Below are 17,594 nucleotides of genomic sequence, written 5' to 3' on the forward strand. Positions count from 1 at the left end.
CTGTATAAATGTCATGCATTCTTATAGGTGGTATTTTTCATGCTGACAATAGGATTCATTCAGGGATTATGCATTATCCAAAGTGTCTTAATAAATGTTTTTTGAAGTTTGAAGTTGAACAAGGCAAAAAATTATTAGTGATGCTATATTGCTTCTTCAAATTATTTTTAAACAGAAAAATTGGTATATACACCCCCAAAATAATTTATAAAATTGAAAAATGTATAGCTTTCATGCTGCTGGGTAATTTCATGGGAAAGCCACCAGTTTTTCAGATAGGTACACTTGTGCTCAATTTGAACTGTGGTGATCTTTAAAGATATAAAACCTTTCCATTTTTGTTAGTTCCAAAAAATCAATTTTTTTAGGAGGGGGGTAATGGGGTTAAGTGACTTGCCCAGGGTCACACAGCTAGTAAATGTTATGTGTCTGAGGCCAGATTTGAACTTAGGTGCTCCTGACTCCAGGGCCGGTGCTCTATCTACTGCCCTACCTAGCTGTCCCTCAAAATCACTTTTTAAAAGAAAGTATGTTGAAGTAAGTTGAGTTGACTCTTTAGTGCATTAGACAGTTTGTTTTGAGAAGAATTTTTCCTTGGTAAATCATTTTCTGTATTCTCCTTGCTTTTGTTTAACATATGCATTTAAAAGTACTTTCTTCTCCCTTAGATAAAACTCTATTGGATATATAGTCCTTTTACAAAGATATTGTAGCAGATAGTGAGGGCACCACCATTCTTCTACTTACTCCACTTCACCCCCTCAGAATCATTTTCTGTTCTGTATTCTCTTGGACTCCCTGTATCTAATCTATTTTTGCTCAGTCTTTTCAGTTACCCCTCTACAGCATCTTTCAGAACATCTGTTCCCTTCTCTCTAGTTACATGGCCTTCACCTTCGTTTGTCCCTCTAGCCGCCTGGACTTTTTTTTGGGGGGGGAGGAATTTTTTTAATATCTTTTATCTATTTACCCTCACTTACCTTTCCCAATATATAGCCCTTTCTCAGGTAACTATCCTTTATAACAAATAATAACAAAGGGAGGAAAAAAGCAGTTAATGAAAATTAACCAATATATTGAACAAGTCTGATCCTCTCCCTTGACCTTAGCAAAGAATTGGGGAAAGGACAGTGCCTTCTCATTGCTTTTCTTTGGAGCCAAGATTGGTCATAGCATTCAGTTTCAATTGTTTTGTTATTGTGGTTTTTTCAATTTGCATTGTTGCATTCATTTTTTCTGGTTTTGTCTACTTCTCTTTGCATCAGTTCATATACGTCTTTCTATATTTCTCTGTATTCATTACACTCATTGCTTCTTAAAACTATAGTAATATTCCATTACATTCATATACCATAGCTTTTTTAGCCATTTCTGAATTATAGCCATCTACTTTGTTTCCAATTCTTTGTTACTACAAAAAGTGTTGCTGTAAATATTTTCATTTATATAGGACCTTTCTTTTTGTCAGTGACCTCCTTGTAATCTCTGGGTTAAAGGGTATTGAAATTTTTGATCACTTTGCATAATTCCATAATTGTTTTTCACAATTTGCCTGGACTTTATTGCAACAGCTTCCTAATTGTCCTACTGTCTTCTAGCCTTTCCACTCTCCATCCATCTTCCATATACAGTTGCTAAAATGATCTTCCTAAAGCACAAGACTTGACAGTGTCACTCCTTTGCTTTAGAAGCGTCAGTGCCTTTTTGTTTAGCCTTTAGGATAAAATACTAACTCTTCTTGGCATTTAAATTCCTTTGTAGTCTGGCTTCAGCTGATCTTTCCTGATTTTATACACGTTCTCCCCCCTCACTCGACATTCCAGCCAAATTGAGAAACTTGTTTTCTGAACTGGGCACTCCATCTCCGGTTTTTGGATCTTTGCCTGGAATGTATTTTCTCCCCACCTCCATACTTCTACCTCATCAGTCATGTACTGTCTCTTACTGGAAGCCTTTTCTGTTCTTTGTAGTTGATAGTGCTGTCTCCATTCACCTAAAATGATCATATGTATGTATATTTGTTGACTTGTTGGATACCTCTTATACAGTATAAACTCCCTGAAGGCAAGGATGCAAAATGAAAAGTAGTCCTTGTCAGTGTAAAGCTGTAGAGGTGATCACAGGATGTCCTAAAAATCTTGATACAGTTTTAAGCCTAATTAGCTTTTCAAGGCTTAAAACTGCACCAAGACTTTGGGACATCCTGTGAAATAATCTTGTCTACAGTTTTTGTAGATGTACTTTTGGTAAATCTGTAAAGGAAATGGTGATTTCAGTTTAACCAGATGATGAATATTCTTGACCACAGAACCAACTAAACTAATGCGTACATTCAAAACATCTCTGGGCCTGGTATGCTAAGTAGTCACTCCAATCCTTCCTTCCTTCCTTCCTTCCTTCCTTCCTTCCTTCCTTCCTTCCTTCCTTCCTTCCTTCCTGCCTTCCTTCCTTCCTGCCTTCCTGCCTTCCTGCCTTCCTGCCTTCCTGCCTTCCTGCCTTCCTGCCTTCCTTCTTGCCTTCCTGCCTTCCTGCCTTCCTTCACTTTTCCTTTCCTGTCTTTCCTTTCTCTTCTCTTTTCTTTTCTGTTTGTTTTTACAGCAAAGGGTCTCTGCACAAATACTAGAGGTAGAAGTCAAATTCACAGTGATGCAGTTTTAAGCCTTAGTAGCTTTTTAAAAAAGCAAACAAACTTTTGGTTCAAACAGCTTGCTAATAGCTTTTTAAAAAGCTATTGAGCTTTAACATTTTTTTCATGTGACTAGTTAGCATATTTGGCTCAGAGATGTTTTGAAAGTATGCATTAGTTTAGTTGGTTTTGTGGTCAAAAAGAATTTTTATCTGGTTAAGTCGAAATCACCATTTCCTTTGTGGATATACCAGATGTAAAATCTGTCCTAAACCACTAATGATAGGTGCTTTGTTTTTGTAGAGGAATGTCACATTTATGTGGTGGCAGGTCTAAATAGAAAAGTAAATAAATCATCACTATAAAGATTTGGTGAATTATTTAGGGTAGAGGCAGTGTATGTTTCCTTAGAATATGAACAAAATTAACTTGTTCAGCTTGGGTTTTTTTTTTAATCTTCAACTTAATTGCAAGAGATGCTATCGTTAATCAAAATGTTTGACTACAACGTTTTTGTGTCCCCTTTCCCTCTTCTCCCCAACCCGTTTTTCCACTACTGACAAAACGATAAAATTGATATTGTATTGTTACTGTATTTTAGTTCATTGTTGTGTGACACTGATTTAAGGTATTTCAATCAGTAAAATTCAAAGCTTTAAACAAATGTCATTAGTTTTGCTGCTTTTTTCTTAAATAACTTTGTTTATTGTCATTATTGCATTCCTAGGTGTATTGTCTGGTTGTTTTTTCAGAACTTCAAAAAAATAAATTGAATTTCATCCTAGTCAACTTGTTTTCTTTATGAGACTTTTGAACAGCTTTGTCTGGGTCCTACAATCAGCACACTTTCTGAATCTTAGGAAACCAGTCTTGTATAACAGAATGGTGGAAAATGTTATTAGAGCTTTTCTTTGGTGGTAATCTATGCAGGAGCAGCACAGCTTATCTACAGTTCAGACTAGGCCTATTCTACTTACAGATGTGACTTCCTTTTCCATTGTCTTCTCTCCACCCTAGCCTTTCCTTTTTGATCTTTTTAAAAGATATACTGCTTAGTGATTTGTACTATGGAGGCTGGGAAATGGTTATTTTTATTGCCATAGAGCCAACTTCCTCTTCTACTTCCTTTTCTTGCATAGCAACTGCAGGAAAATGTGAAGCTATCTGGCTACAGCTGGCTACATTGTGAAGGAGTCTGCAAAGGAGAGCACCACGCAGCTATGGCTCTTTATAAAGGTGGGAAGGGGTTCTTCTAAATGTACATTTTTACGACACTCCTAAAGACTAGTTATATGGGGAGCAGAAGAATAAAAATATTTGTGGTGGTGATAGCATTCAGCCCATCAATAAATAACAAAAATTTATCAAGTACCTATAATTTACAAGATATTTTGCTAGAGAGATAGCATGGCGTAATGGAATAAATATGCTGTATTTGGAATCAAGAGAAAACTGATTTTGGATCTTGGTTCATACACTTAACTATTTCTGAGGTTGAGCAGGCCACGTAATCCGTCTGAGCCTCAGTTTCCTCATTCTAAAATGGGTATAATAACAATTGCAATATCTGCTTCACAGGATTGTTAGGAAAGCATGAGAGGCTCATCAGATCAGAGATCTAGAGTTGGAAGGGGCCTAAGAGGCTATTTAGTCTAAGCCCCTCATTTTACAGTGGAGGAAATTGAGGCCTAGGGAAAGTTAAATAGCTGCTTATGCTAAACTTTTTTTTTGGGGTATTTTTAGGCAGTTGGGTTAAGTGACTTGCCCAGGGTCACTCAGCTAGTAAGTATCAAGTTTGGTCTGAGGTCAGATTTGAATTCAGGTCCTCCTGACTTCAGGGCCAGTGCTCTATCCACTGTGCCACCTAGCTGCCCCTCAGTAGCTGCTTATAGTAATATAGGTAGTAAACATCAGAGGCAGTAATTTGAACTTTGGTCCTCTGACTCCAAAGCCAATTTTCTTTGCGCTTTAAAGCACTGTGAATTATTATTAGAAGCTGAAGGAGATACAGAGATGAATAAGATCTCTCGGCTCTAAAGGAGTTTACATTATTATTGGGAAGATAAGTTATGCATGCTCACGTGAAAATTAACTATAGAAGACAATAAAAGATGACCAAGGCAGCCAGAAGAGTGGGAGGGGGGAGGAGATGTGCTTAAAAAGATTGCCCTAATTAAAAACTTTGTCTTCTTTTTAAGAAAACCTTTTTTTTTAAATTAGGTTTTTGATTAAGGATTTATTTTTCTTTCTCCAGCTCCCCTCTCACTCTTCTGGAAAGGGAAAAAAAGCTATTTTGAACAAGTATAGTTAAGTTAAAACTAACTCCTTCATTGGCCATGTCCCAAAAATACATATCTCATTCTGTACCCAGAGTGTGTCACCTTTCTGTCAGGAGTAGCATGCTTCATCATCAGTTCTCAGGAATCATGATTGAGCATTGCATTGATTAGAGTTCCTGAGTCTTTCAAAGTTGTTTTTGTAGTATTGTTATTGTATCAGTTCTTTCCCTTGTTACTGAATCTATACCTTCCATCATTTGTTATGGCACAGTTGTATTTCATTATACTAATATACCATAATTTGTTCAGCCATTTTCCACTTGATGGACTCCTTAATTTTTCAGTTATTTGCTATTATAAAAAGAGCCACTTAATATTTTTGTTCATATAGGTCCTTTTTTCTTTCTTTGATCTCTTTTGTGTATAGAAATGGTGTCATTGATCAAAAGGTGTACACAGCTTAATAACATTTGGGGCATAGGTCCAAACTGCTTTCCAGGATGACAATACCAATTCAGGAAAACAGGCATATAAATGTGAGAGAAATACTCTGGAATCAACATCTGAGTCTCCTCATTTTAAGGTTCTGATTTCTGCCCTATTATATGGAATTCAATTCTTCAAATCTGGTTTTAGTATTCTGATACTGCTGAACTCTATTAGGAGAAGTCACAGAATCATGCTGACAGGGTATACTACACATTTCTATTAGTTAATATCAATCCTTTTACTCTTCCTTCTGACTCTTTATCAGATTAATCTCTGTTCTAAACCTTTTCTCAAGCCACCTAAACCACCTGAACCTTCCTCCGTAGAGGATCTCACTTCATACTTTACCAGGAAAATTGAGACAATTTGTTATGTGTTCTGTCATCTTCCCATTTGTGTACTCAAAATTCCCCTCAATATCATTTCCCATTTTTGCTCTTTTGTTCCAGTCTTGAACAGAAGGAGCCCATCTTCTCTCTAAGGTCAGCCTTTCTGCTTGGGCCCTTGATTTCATCCCCTGCCATCTCCTCTGGGAGCCTGTATCTTTCATCATCTTCTCTTTACCTGTAATCTTCAATCTTTATTCATTGACTTCTTACAAACGTCCATATCTATATCCTTAAAAAAAAAAAGCTTTCACTTGACCCTACTGTTATTTCAGGCTGTTACTAGTCCTATATCTTTTCTCTGTTTCTTAACCAAGGGATAGAGAAATAGTGACTAGAATTGGATTGTATTAGTAGAAGGAGCTCTTAGATAAAGAAATTCCCTCTGTCCATGATGCTCAGCATCTTTGCTGTAGCTTTTTTGGGTTTTTTTGTTTTGTTTTGTTTTTAGGCAGTTGGGGTTAAGTGGCTTTCCCAGGGTCACAGAGCTAGTAAGTGTCAAGTGTTTGGTCTGAGGCTGGATTTAAATTCAGGTCCTCCTGATTTCAGGGCCAGTGCTGTATCCACTGTACTACCTAGCTGCCCCAGTAGCTTAGAGTTTTTAAGAGAAGCCTAAGAGCCCTGGGAGGTTGAGTGACTTGCCCATTGTGACACAGCCAGTATGTGTCAGAGGAAGGCCTAGAACCCAGATCTTCCTGAATTCAGGCCAGCCTTTTACACCATGCTGCCTTTATAACCAAGCTCCTAAAAAAATCTGCTTATAGTAATTACCTCTTTTTTTTTTAAAGCCTTCCATTTCATAACTCTGTATAATGTGGCTTCTGATCTTCTCATTTGACTGATACAGCTCTCTCCAAGCTTATGGACAATCTCAAATTTGCTAAATCCAAGGATCTTTTCTTTGTTCTCATACTTTTTTTCTTAAGCCTCTCTATGGCATTTGATTCAACCCTCCTCTCCCCTTGCCCCTCCACCATTTGACAGTGATTTTGCCTTGTTTTTCTGTTTGTTTGATCACTATGTTTTTTGAGATTATCAGCCCATTTGAGACCAGTTTACCCCTTATCATGTGTGTACCCTTTCTTTTCTTTTCTTTTTTTTTTTTACCCTTTCTTTTCTCAAGATTTCACCAGCCTACTTGAGTTTAACTATCATCTTTTTGCATATGACCCAGAAATCTGCTGCATATTTAGCCCTCCTCTCTTTACTGATTACCAGTTTTGGACCTCTGTTATATGCCTCCACTTGGATGTCTTTCACCAAGATGTCTTAAACTCAGCATGTCCAAAATATGACTTCTCATCATTCCTCTTAAATCATTCCTGGCTTCTGAGTCCCTCATTTCTGTTGAGAATACCATCATTCTTCCTGATACTTAGGTCTGCGACCTTGGTCATTCTCAACTCTTGACACTCCTTCATCTCCCATGTCTGATCTTTTGCCAAGTCTCCTCAATTTTGTCTCTACAACACAATTCCTATAAATGTTCTCTTCTTTCCACTCAAACCATGATTACCCTAATTCAGATCCTCATGACCTCTCACCTAGACTTTTGTAATAATCACCTGTTGCTGCCAGAATAATATTTTTTTTTTTTGGCTAGGCAGTGGCATTAAGTGACTTGCCCAGGGTCACACAGCTAGTAAGTATTATGTGTCTGAGGCCAGATTTCAACTCAGGTCCCCCTGAATCCAGGGCTGGTGCTCTATCCACTGTGCCACTTACCTGCCCCCAGAATAATGTTCTTTACTATAGTCATTGACTACTGTGTCTTGCATATTTAACCTATTCCACTGATCCACCTCCCTATTTCTTAGCCAGTACCAAGCTGTTTTGATGATTGCTGCTTTATAATACAATTTAAGATCTGGAATTGCTAGGCCACCTTCCTCTGCATTTCTTTTCATTAGTTCCTTTGATATTCTGTACCTTTTCTTTTTCCAAATGAATCTTGTTATTATTTTTTCTAACTCTATAAAATAATTTTTTGGTGGTTTGATTGGTATGGCACTGAATAAGTAAATTAGCTTAGGTAGGATTGTCATTTTTATTATATTAGCTTGGCCTACCCATGAGCAACTGATGTTTTTCCAGTTATTTAGATCTGGTTTTATTTGTGTGAAAAGTGTTTTGTAATTGTGTTCATAGAGTTTCTGGGTTTGTTTTGGGAGGTAGACTCCTAAATATTTTATAATGTCTACAGTAAGTTTAAATGGGATTTCTCTTTCTATCTCTTGCTGTTGGGCTTTGTTGGTAATATATAGAAATGCTGATGATTTATGTGGGTTTATTTTATAGCCTGCAACTTTGCTAAAGTTGTTTATTATTTCAAGTAGTTTTTTACTTGATTCTTCAGCATTCTCTAAGTATATCATCATGTCATCTGCAAAGAGTGTTGTCTATTTTAATGCCTTCAATTTCTTTTTCTTCTCTTATTGCTAAAGCTAAGGTTTCCAGTACAATATTGAATAACAGTGGTGATAATGGACATCCTTGTTTCACCCCTGATCTTATTGGAAATGCTTCTAGCCTGTCCCCATTACATATAATGCTTGCCGAAGGTTTTAGATAGATGCTATTTATTATTTTAAGGAAGACTCCATTTATACCTATGCTTTCTAGTGTTTTTAATAGGAATGGGTGTTGTATTTTATCAAAAGCTTTTTCTGCATCTATTGAGATGATCATGTGGTTTCTCAGAATAATGTTCTTAAAAGTACAGTTAAGGCTGTGTCATTCCCCTCCTCGAGTAGCCTCAGTGGCTACCCATTGTTTTTGAGATGAAATAAACAACCTCTTGTTTAACATTTAATAATACAATTTGGCTCCAACTTCTCAAATTTATTTTATGTTATTCTCCCTCACACACTGTATGTTCCAGCTAGCCTATTTGATGTTTCTACTACATGGTATTCTGTTGCCTGTTTGGCAGTAGGGACAGCCTTCATTTGAGATTTGCCTCTGTGTCCATGGGCAAATCACTTAACTTCTTAGTGCTCGGGGGAACTTCCTAAGACTGAGTCACAGAGGGAATTATATATTTTCATTGGTAGAAGACATTTTCACGCTGGAAGTTCTCTACACGGGTCTGGACAAAAATTTAAAAAACACTTTTAAAAGTGTACTTATCTCTACAAATGTTGTTTCTGCCTATAGTAGAATGTAAGTTTGAGGGTAGATACTTTAAAAGGAAAATTTTTTTTGTCTTTGTATCCTCAGTGCCTTAGCTGTGTGGCACAGGTATGGGACTGACCTTGGAGTTAGGAAGGCTAGGTTCAAGTCCTATTCAGGCTCATGCTGGTTGTTTGACCGTGGATGGACAAGTCTGTTCACCTTTTAGCACTCCAGGCAGCTCTCATAGTGTAAGCTGAAGACTAGTTGCATATCTGTATTATTGAAGAGAGTTTCAATACTGGGAAGTTACAGGTCTGGAACACATTTTCCCATTACTTTCCTACCTAAACAGATTCCCTAGCATTCTGCACAGTGCCTAGTACAAAACATATTTAATAATTGCTTGCTGAGTATATGATTCATTGCCAAATTAATGGTTTACATGGTAAGTGTTACAAGTTTAGAATTACTGTATCAGCCATTTACCATGTGACTTTGTGACTTTTGTTGTACTGTTATTTGACTTTTCTTGAGTGTATTTTTTTTTTTGGTCTCTTTGGCTAATTTATATGGTCTTTGAATTTGGGAACTATGTGTATCGGTTTCCTCATCTGTAAAATAAGGGTTTTGAATTAGATGAACACTAAAGTCCCTTCCATTGCTAAATATATGATCCTTTTACAAAACTGTAAACTTGTATACCCAGGGCCTAGCACAATACCTGACACAAAGTAAAAACTTAACTTTTTGACTGACTGATAGCAATGAATTTTTTCTCCACAATCAGGGGACCTTTTAGGAGGATATGAACATGTATAGGATGGGCAGGCATGAATAAGTTGTGATTTACATGTTGAAGGGAATTCTTGAAATAATGATTGCAGATCAGTTTGAATACATATAAAAGAATGTTTTAAAAATGGGATGTACATATTTCAATACTCCAATAACTAACATTTTATAGAGCATTGTAAGTTTACAAAGTACTTTAAATACGACTTATATCTTATTTATCCTCGCAGCAACCCAGGGAGTTAGGTGCTATTGTTATTCTCATTTTACAATTAAGAAAACTAAGGCAAAGAGGTTAAGTGACTTGCCCAAGGTCACACAAGTAATATATGAAACCGAATTCGAATTCAGGTCTTACTGACTCCAAGGCCAGCACTCTATCCATTGTGTCTCTGGGCAGCTGAAAAAATATTTCAGAAAATTCTTTTATTTTTTTATTTTTGCTTAGGCAGTCAGGGTTAAGTGACTTGCCCAGCGTCACACAGCTAGTAATTGTCAAGTGTCTGAGGCTGGATTTGAACTCAGGTCCTCCTGACTCCAAGGCCAGAGCTCTATCTGTTGCGTCACCTAGCTGCCCCCTTGAAAAAATATTTTAAAAACATCAGGAAAAAAACATTTTTTAAAGTCTAGATCTGTGATTTCATCAGAGTAGGGAATTTCTGGTGAGGAAATTCACTCTACCAATGCAGGTAACAAATGTTTTACAATTTAAGAATCTTAGACAGTTGCCTAAATTAGTGGCAGAATTTTATTTTCCATACAGTAGTTTATTTAAATACTTCATTACTTTGTGATCTCCTTAATATGGTTATTTATAACATGGTACCTATTGCAAACCATTCATACCTTCTTGTCCTGTGCAACATATTTACATACTCATGTGTATACTCTACCAGAGGCCCATCAAAAGCAGTTTCGAGACATTCTTCTAGATCTCTTGACATCTTGTGGGTTTCAGTGGAGTACTGGGCTGTCTTATTAGTTATTCCTTTTTCTGCTGTGTGATGAGGCTGCTTCATATATATCCTTGATAATACCCCAAGGGAAGAAAATTGGTTTTTTTTTTGTAGGCAGTGGGGTTAAGTGACTTGCCCAAGGTCATACAGCTAGTAAGTGTCAAGTGTCTGAGGTCGGATTTGAACTCAGGTCCTCCTGACTTCAGGGCCAGTGCTCTATCCACTGCACCACCTAGCTGCTTCATCAGAAAACTGATATTTTAGGGGGGGAAATGAGTCTTTGTTTCAGGGAGAAGCTTGAAATCATTAATGGTATTCAGTTTCCCAAATGTAATCCAACCAACTTTCTTCTTCCTATTCAAATCTAGGCCCTTTTCATTGTGAATTTTCAATACCTGTCCCAGATAACGGAATTGTGGCTCTGTGACCTATCCATCTAGTTGCATGTTAGATAAAATCTAGACAGTAGTCAATTTGAAGCTATATGAAATTTACTATTTTTCCTGCCAAATAATATACACTTAGTTCACGTATAAGTTTATGCTATTTTGGTCAAGTTATTAAAAAAAAAGATGCATTCAGATGAGTGCATAGCATGAATTTATTCCTGTATTTAGGAAGGATCAGAGAATTATAGCTCTAAAGCTGAAGGGAGGCCATCTAGTTCAACTTACTTGTTTATAGATTAAGAAACTGAGGCCCAGGGAGTTTGAGACTTGTACAAGGGTACACAGATAATGTTGGGTGAGATCTGAGCCCAGGTTCTCAGAGTCCAGGGCCAGTACTGCTGTTTATTTCCAAGTAGTAGTTTGAAAGTCATAGTTTATTTTAATAATCAAAGTGAAAATGAGCTTTGAAGATGTAAGGTAAAAAAAAATTCCATATACATAACTAACCTGATGTTTATGAAATAATCACTCAATTAGCAAATGTTTATTATTATAATTATACATTTTATTTTTGCATAGCTCTCAGGAAGGATATGGAAAGGTCTTTTTGAAGCATACTCATATGATTATTACTGTATCCAGACAACACTAGGCAAAGCTGGTTGGTAAGCTATCTAAATTTGTCTTATGAAGTTTTAAGTTCGGTACCTTCAAGGCTTTTCCTTTATTATCCAGATCACCCAGTTGTGATGAGCTCCCTCCTCCACAGATCAAAACTTTTAACAAATAGAGTCTAGCTGGTTCTTTAGAGGCATTTCTGATACTAATCCGTAGTGATATGATCATTGGTATGGGTATCTGGCTCTTTCCTTAGTAATATTTCATTATTATTTCATTGAAGCCTTATTCTTAATGAATACACTAATAGAATTTCTAACACTCTGGTAGACCCCCTTCGGGGTATATTTTGGGAGGCTCCCATGCAGTCCTAAAATCGTTCCTCAAAGCTAGGCCTTCATTATCATTGGCCACCAGGCAAAATGCCTTTTTTTCTCCCACTGCAACTCAGGAAATGGTCTAAGACTTGGAAAAATTGTGATCTAAAAAAGTACAAGATGTGCCTACACCTAGAAAATTATAAATTTTTGAAGTGAAGGCAACAAAGTGATGGGGAAAAGATAAAAATAATTTATATACAGTGTTTTATCCACTCTTAAAAAACAACAAAAGGAAAATGGCCATGGCTTTTCCTTAGTAGTTTGTCTAGCAGCCTTTTTCATATTTCCTGCAAATAAAGTAGAGCTTAATAATTTGTTAAAACTTTTTTGTTTTATATGATCCTTAAGGTAAAATCAGTTTTGAACTAACGATGTTAAAATAACTTAAAATATCAGTATCCTGTCTTCTGCTCTTGAATTGCTTTTTACTGCCCTGTTCTTTCTCTGTTTCAGTCCTGTGTCACTTCTCTTTCTACCTTTTCTATTACCAAACTATTGAGCTCTGCTAGAAGAATGCAGGGAACTGTGGTGACTGAGTTTTATATTTCATAAGGATCTATAGATTTAGAGTTGGAAGGAACTTCAGGGGCTTTCTAGACCAACTCCCTTGTTTTGCAGATGAGGAAACTGAAGGGAGGGAACAAACATTTATTAAGTGCATGTTCTGTGCCAGACGCTGTGCTGTACTGAGGGCCTTAAATTATTTCATTTGATCCTCATAACAACTATGTGTGATAGATGTTATTATTATCCACATTTTACAGTTGAGAAAATTAAGGTAGGCAGCAGTTAGATGACTTCCCCAAAGTCACACAGCCAGTAAGAATCTGAGACTTGATTTGAACTCAGAACATCCTTACTCCAGGCCCAGTGCTCTATCCATTGTGTCACCAGAGCCATGTTGTTTCCACTGTACCATTATCTCTCCATAATATGCTGTCTCCCGTTTCTGTCTTTGCTCAGGCCATCCTATATGCCTGGAATATTCTTCCTCCTCTTTTCTACCTCTTAGACTCCCTAGTTTCCTTTAAGGGTCTGCTCAAGTGAAATTACTTTGTATTTAACTTTCTCTGTACATGTTGTATTTCTTCAGCAGAACATGAGCTCCTTGAGGGCAGAGACTGTTTTGTTTAGGATTTTGTATCTCCAGCTGTTAGGACAGGTAACAACACAGGAGGCAGTGGAGTTTTTTAGACTCCATCCTCTAACGGGTTCACTCTTGATCTGGGCAGCCAAAAGGACAGGAAGACAGCTTTGGAGAGGTTAAATAAGCTTAACTTAAGTCAAGTCTTCCCAAAAGAGTTAGTGATGATGGGAGCTCCAACTCCTACAGCGTTCCCTAATCAGTCTTCTTGAGGGGCAGGTGAGAATGGTAGGAACTACAACTCCTTCTGGTCCCCTAAGCCTCAGTGGGGGCCGGTTGAGGCAATCACACATATTCCCCCCAAACCTTGTTGGGGACTGATCAAGGCAGGTACATATATTCCTCTATGCATTACCCAAATCCCAAAATGGGTTTCCCACTCACTGACCGGTGCTCACTTGATTTATAGGGCAACAGACAAAGAAGACATCTTGCCAACATTAAGCTCATAGGTTAACTTTAGCAATATCGTCATGACCTCGCACAGCGCAGCGTACATTATGTCATCCTTATAGCTCACTGTGACTGCAGTAGAAGTTGTTTTCAACCATAATTTGTGGATATCTTCTGGATGTTTTGGTCATTACTTTAAACTTAACTGTTCAAAACTGGACTCAGTCATTTGTCTTTCAAACTTGCTCTTCTTCCTAGCTACCCTCTTTTTTATTAAGGCCTTAAAGCCACCTTTGACTCCTTCCTTTCCTTTTACCTCCCCTTCCCCCACCCCCTGAACCAAGCCAAGTGCTGTCTCTTCTACCTAAAAAAACAAACCCACAGATTAACATTATCTATGTTCTATTGTATTTTGATTTATTTTGTTAAATATTTCCCGATTACATTTTAATCTGGTTTGTACATGTAGCTGGTGTTTTTGATACTTCTGCTCCATGCTACTGCTCAAATGATCTTTCTGATGTGCCACTTGGCTCATGACGCTCCTTTATTTAAAAATCTTTTACCAGTTTTCCTTTGTATGATGAATAACAGATAAACTCCTTTTTCTAGCATTTAAGTTTGCCTACATTCTAGCTTTAGCCTACACGACCATTGTTGTGGCAGAAGATTCTTTTTAACATATTCATGAATTCTGCGTTACAGTGGTACTGGGCCTCTCAGTCTTGGAGTTTCATCTTGCCCTCTTCTGTCTCTGTGCCTTTGCCCACGCAGTACTACCTCACCTGTGAAGCTATCTTCCCTGATTTTTCATCTTTTGGATGAAAATCTTCTTTCTCTGCACAAATTTCTGATAACACTTTCCTTGGATCTTTCTTTTCAATTTGGTTCTCAGCCCTGTTTGAAACTGGCCAAGTTACCTCTCTGAGCTTCAGTTTCCTAATTTGTAAAATGGGGATAAAGTTGTAGTGAAGCTCAAATAAGAAAATATGTTAAATGCTTTGTACATGAAATGTTTTATATGAATATTAGTTATTTTTATTATTGTTACTACTACACATACTCAATAATTTATAATTTAGTGCCTCATGGACAAGGCTCTATGCAAAATGTTGGAAATACTTGGATACCTGTAAGTAGACATTTTTCCCACTGGTATAGATCGCAAAACATCCATGCCCTCTTGTGCTATGTAGTTTTTATCTTTGACCTTTCAAAAATTGAACTTCTACCAAAAGTGCTTGAAGGACTTTTAGGTCTTTTAATTATTTTGTGGGTGCCAGTGCTCCCTTGGGCTAGCATTCTATTTTCCCTCTTTGTTCCTTCTAATATATAACCTGCCCTCCTTTTTTGATTCTTGTTTCTTTTTTTTCTTTTTGTTTATTTTTGCCTTGATTTTTTAAAAATTTTGACTTTTTTTTTTAAAGGCAAGTATGGTAAGTGACTTGCCCAGGGTCACATAGATAGTAAGTGTCACATGTTTGGTCTGAGGTCAGATTTGAACTCAGGTCCTGCTGACTTCAGGGCCGTTGCTCTATCCACTGTGCCACCTAAGCTGCCTCTTTTGCCTTTATTTTTAAAAAAGTTTTGAATTTCAGATTTTCTCTTTCCCTCCTGGCCTTCCCTTTCCCATTGAGAAGGCAAGCAGTATAATATCAATTGTATTTGTGAAGTCATGCAAAACATATTTTTGTATTAGCCATGTTTGCCTATTTCTTTGGCTATGCCTTTTACACCACCTCTTGCACACAAATTATGTTTCTCGGTTTTGTTGTTGTTTTCGTCATTTTCAGTCACATCTGACTCCGTGACCCCTTTTGGGGTTTTCTTGGCAAAGATGCTGAAGTGGTTTGCCATTTCCTTCTCCAGCTTGCTGCATCCTAATTATGAGTGCTTTGCATTTTTCCAGCACCACTTACTTAAACTCTAATTTTGATTCCTTTGAGATTGTGGTATTCCATGATTTTTATTCTTATGCTAAGGGAGAGTATTGATGTTCAAAATATGGTTGCCTTTTTTGTGTATATGGGAAATAGCTTGTAATCGTTGAGAAGTGCTATGCAGTTTATTGGAAATAATCCAGATAGCTCTCTTCCTCTTAATTCTGGATCCTGATCATTATCTTTTGGTTGTGCCTGTCCAAAATATATTTATTGATGGATTAACTTAAAGGCTTTTTCTACTCTAAGTCATGCCATCCTTTGATGCCTTCATCTACTTGATTTTTTTTCAATGCATATTGCCAGGTCAAACTATTTAAGCATTGTAGTACAATGATAATGAATGGCAGGATTACTGAGCTCTTGTTTTACTTGTACTATTTTCTTTATCAAGAAGATCTCTGGATTAGAAATGCCAGAGCAAAAATATCTGGTGGGGAGTTGAAACCAAAGGTAAGTAGGATGAGAGCAAAAGAGCTCCTACTTGTTGGAGAGTTTCAGTCACCAGGCCCAGACAAACTACATTCCAGAGTACTGAAGGAACTAGCAGATGTGATTGTTGAACTACTGTCAGTGATCTTGAAGGATGATGGAGAATGGTAGTGGTACCATAGGTCTGTAGAAGGGAGACATCCCAGTTGAGAAAATATGAAAGAGAGACAGGCTGGTAGACATGACTTTGATTAGGGTCAGAATTCTGGATTGCATTATTAAAGGGATAATGGTCACAAAGAGCTTGCATGACTTCATCAAGTACAGGTCATGGCACACTAACCTCAGTTCCTTTTTTCTTTTCCTCTCTCAATTCCTTTTTGACAGGGTTTATTAAACTAGGAGGTCAGGGGAATGCTGTAGCTGTAGTTTACCTGGATTTTAGCAAAGCATTTCATAGAATAGTTCAGGCTTTTCTTGTTGACCAGACAGAGAGACGAGGGTTAGATAATGGTATTGTTAGATGAAATTCAAACTAATGGAGTGACTGAAGGTATAGAGTAATTGCTAATGTCGTGTCAGCTTGCAAGTTGATTTAGTGGAATGCTCTAGAAATCTTTTCTCTGGCCATGTGCTATCTCAAATTTTTATCAATGGGAGACATAATCACAATGGCAGAGTATCAGAAAGAAGTATAATTTACCCTTCCCTCCCACACAACCAAACCTCCTCTGTGAAGATCTAGAAAAATCTACCAGACTGAATTCAGATTGGGAAATCCAAGAAAAAGTCAAAGTGAATCACTTTTCCAGTGGCTTAAGAATACAGACTTATCTGAGAACACTGGGGATGTGATTTGGCCAGGAGTGCGCTGTACATAGAGCATTATAGCACCCAAGAACTGCTGCAGAGTAAAGTGGGAAGAACCAGGAGAACAATTAATACAATAGCAACAATATTCTAAAGACAGACAACTTTGAAAGACTTAGGGATTCTGATCAACACAATGACTAACCACAGTTTCAGAGATGTCTGCCTCTTTGTCCATAGGATGTGATTAATGCAGGAATTTGCTTTGCTCGACTACATATTTTTTAACAGGTTTTGTATTTCTTGCTTTCTCAAATGATTGGAGTAGAGTGGAGTGGAGGAGAAGTGGTAGGGGAGAGAATTTGTAACTGAAATAAATATCAAATTGAAAAAAAAGAAAATCAAATTTTTTATCAGTGACTTCTCAAAAAAGCCCAGATGGCATATGTAGAAACAGTATTTGCTCTGTAGGCTAAGCTAGTTTTTCCTTAAAAGAAACTGAAATTTTCTTTGAGACTTAAATGTTTTAAAGCACCAAGGTTCTGCCCACTGATATAGTTCCTTATGGCCTAAATACTGAAACCAGACCAGAAGGAGGCAGGAGTATCTCTCCCATAGGCTGATCCATGATTCATTAGCATGGCCAGTACAGAGGCAAGAAAGCTGTGCTCAACTGAAGCAATGTTTCATCCTTGTTCAGTATACTTTCTATGCCATGGTTAAAGAAATCTCTTTTTGTTAACTGTTGGGTGTTCTATATGTATCTCATTTTGTTTTCAGTTCCAATCCTGAAACACCAGTCATGAATCAAGCCCATCCCACAACAGCATGTTTATTAAAATTTCA

The 17,594-nt window shown here is 37.2% G+C and overlaps 1 protein-coding gene across 3 annotated transcripts in view; it reads left to right on the forward strand.

The window, feature by feature from the left end:
• Window positions 1-17,594, forward strand: part of GARRE1 (granule associated Rac and RHOG effector 1) — a 117,132-nt gene that overhangs the window by 16,761 nt on the left and 82,777 nt on the right. Inside the window, exon 2 of one of the 3 annotated variants that reach the window (XM_020985015.2) lies at window positions 3,766-3,862. The exons of the other annotated variants lie outside the window; for them this stretch is intronic. The gene's annotated coding sequence lies outside the window, so the exon portion shown is untranslated. The remainder of the gene's footprint in view (window positions 1-3,765; window positions 3,863-17,594) is intronic. 3 annotated transcript variants of the gene reach the window in all.

Source organism: Phascolarctos cinereus, unplaced genomic scaffold (genome assembly GCF_003287225.1).
Source record: "Phascolarctos cinereus isolate Bilbo 61053 unplaced genomic scaffold, phaCin_HiC Scaffold_2;HRSCAF=192, whole genome shotgun sequence".
Classification (NCBI taxonomy): domain Eukaryota; kingdom Metazoa; phylum Chordata; class Mammalia; order Diprotodontia; family Phascolarctidae; genus Phascolarctos; species Phascolarctos cinereus.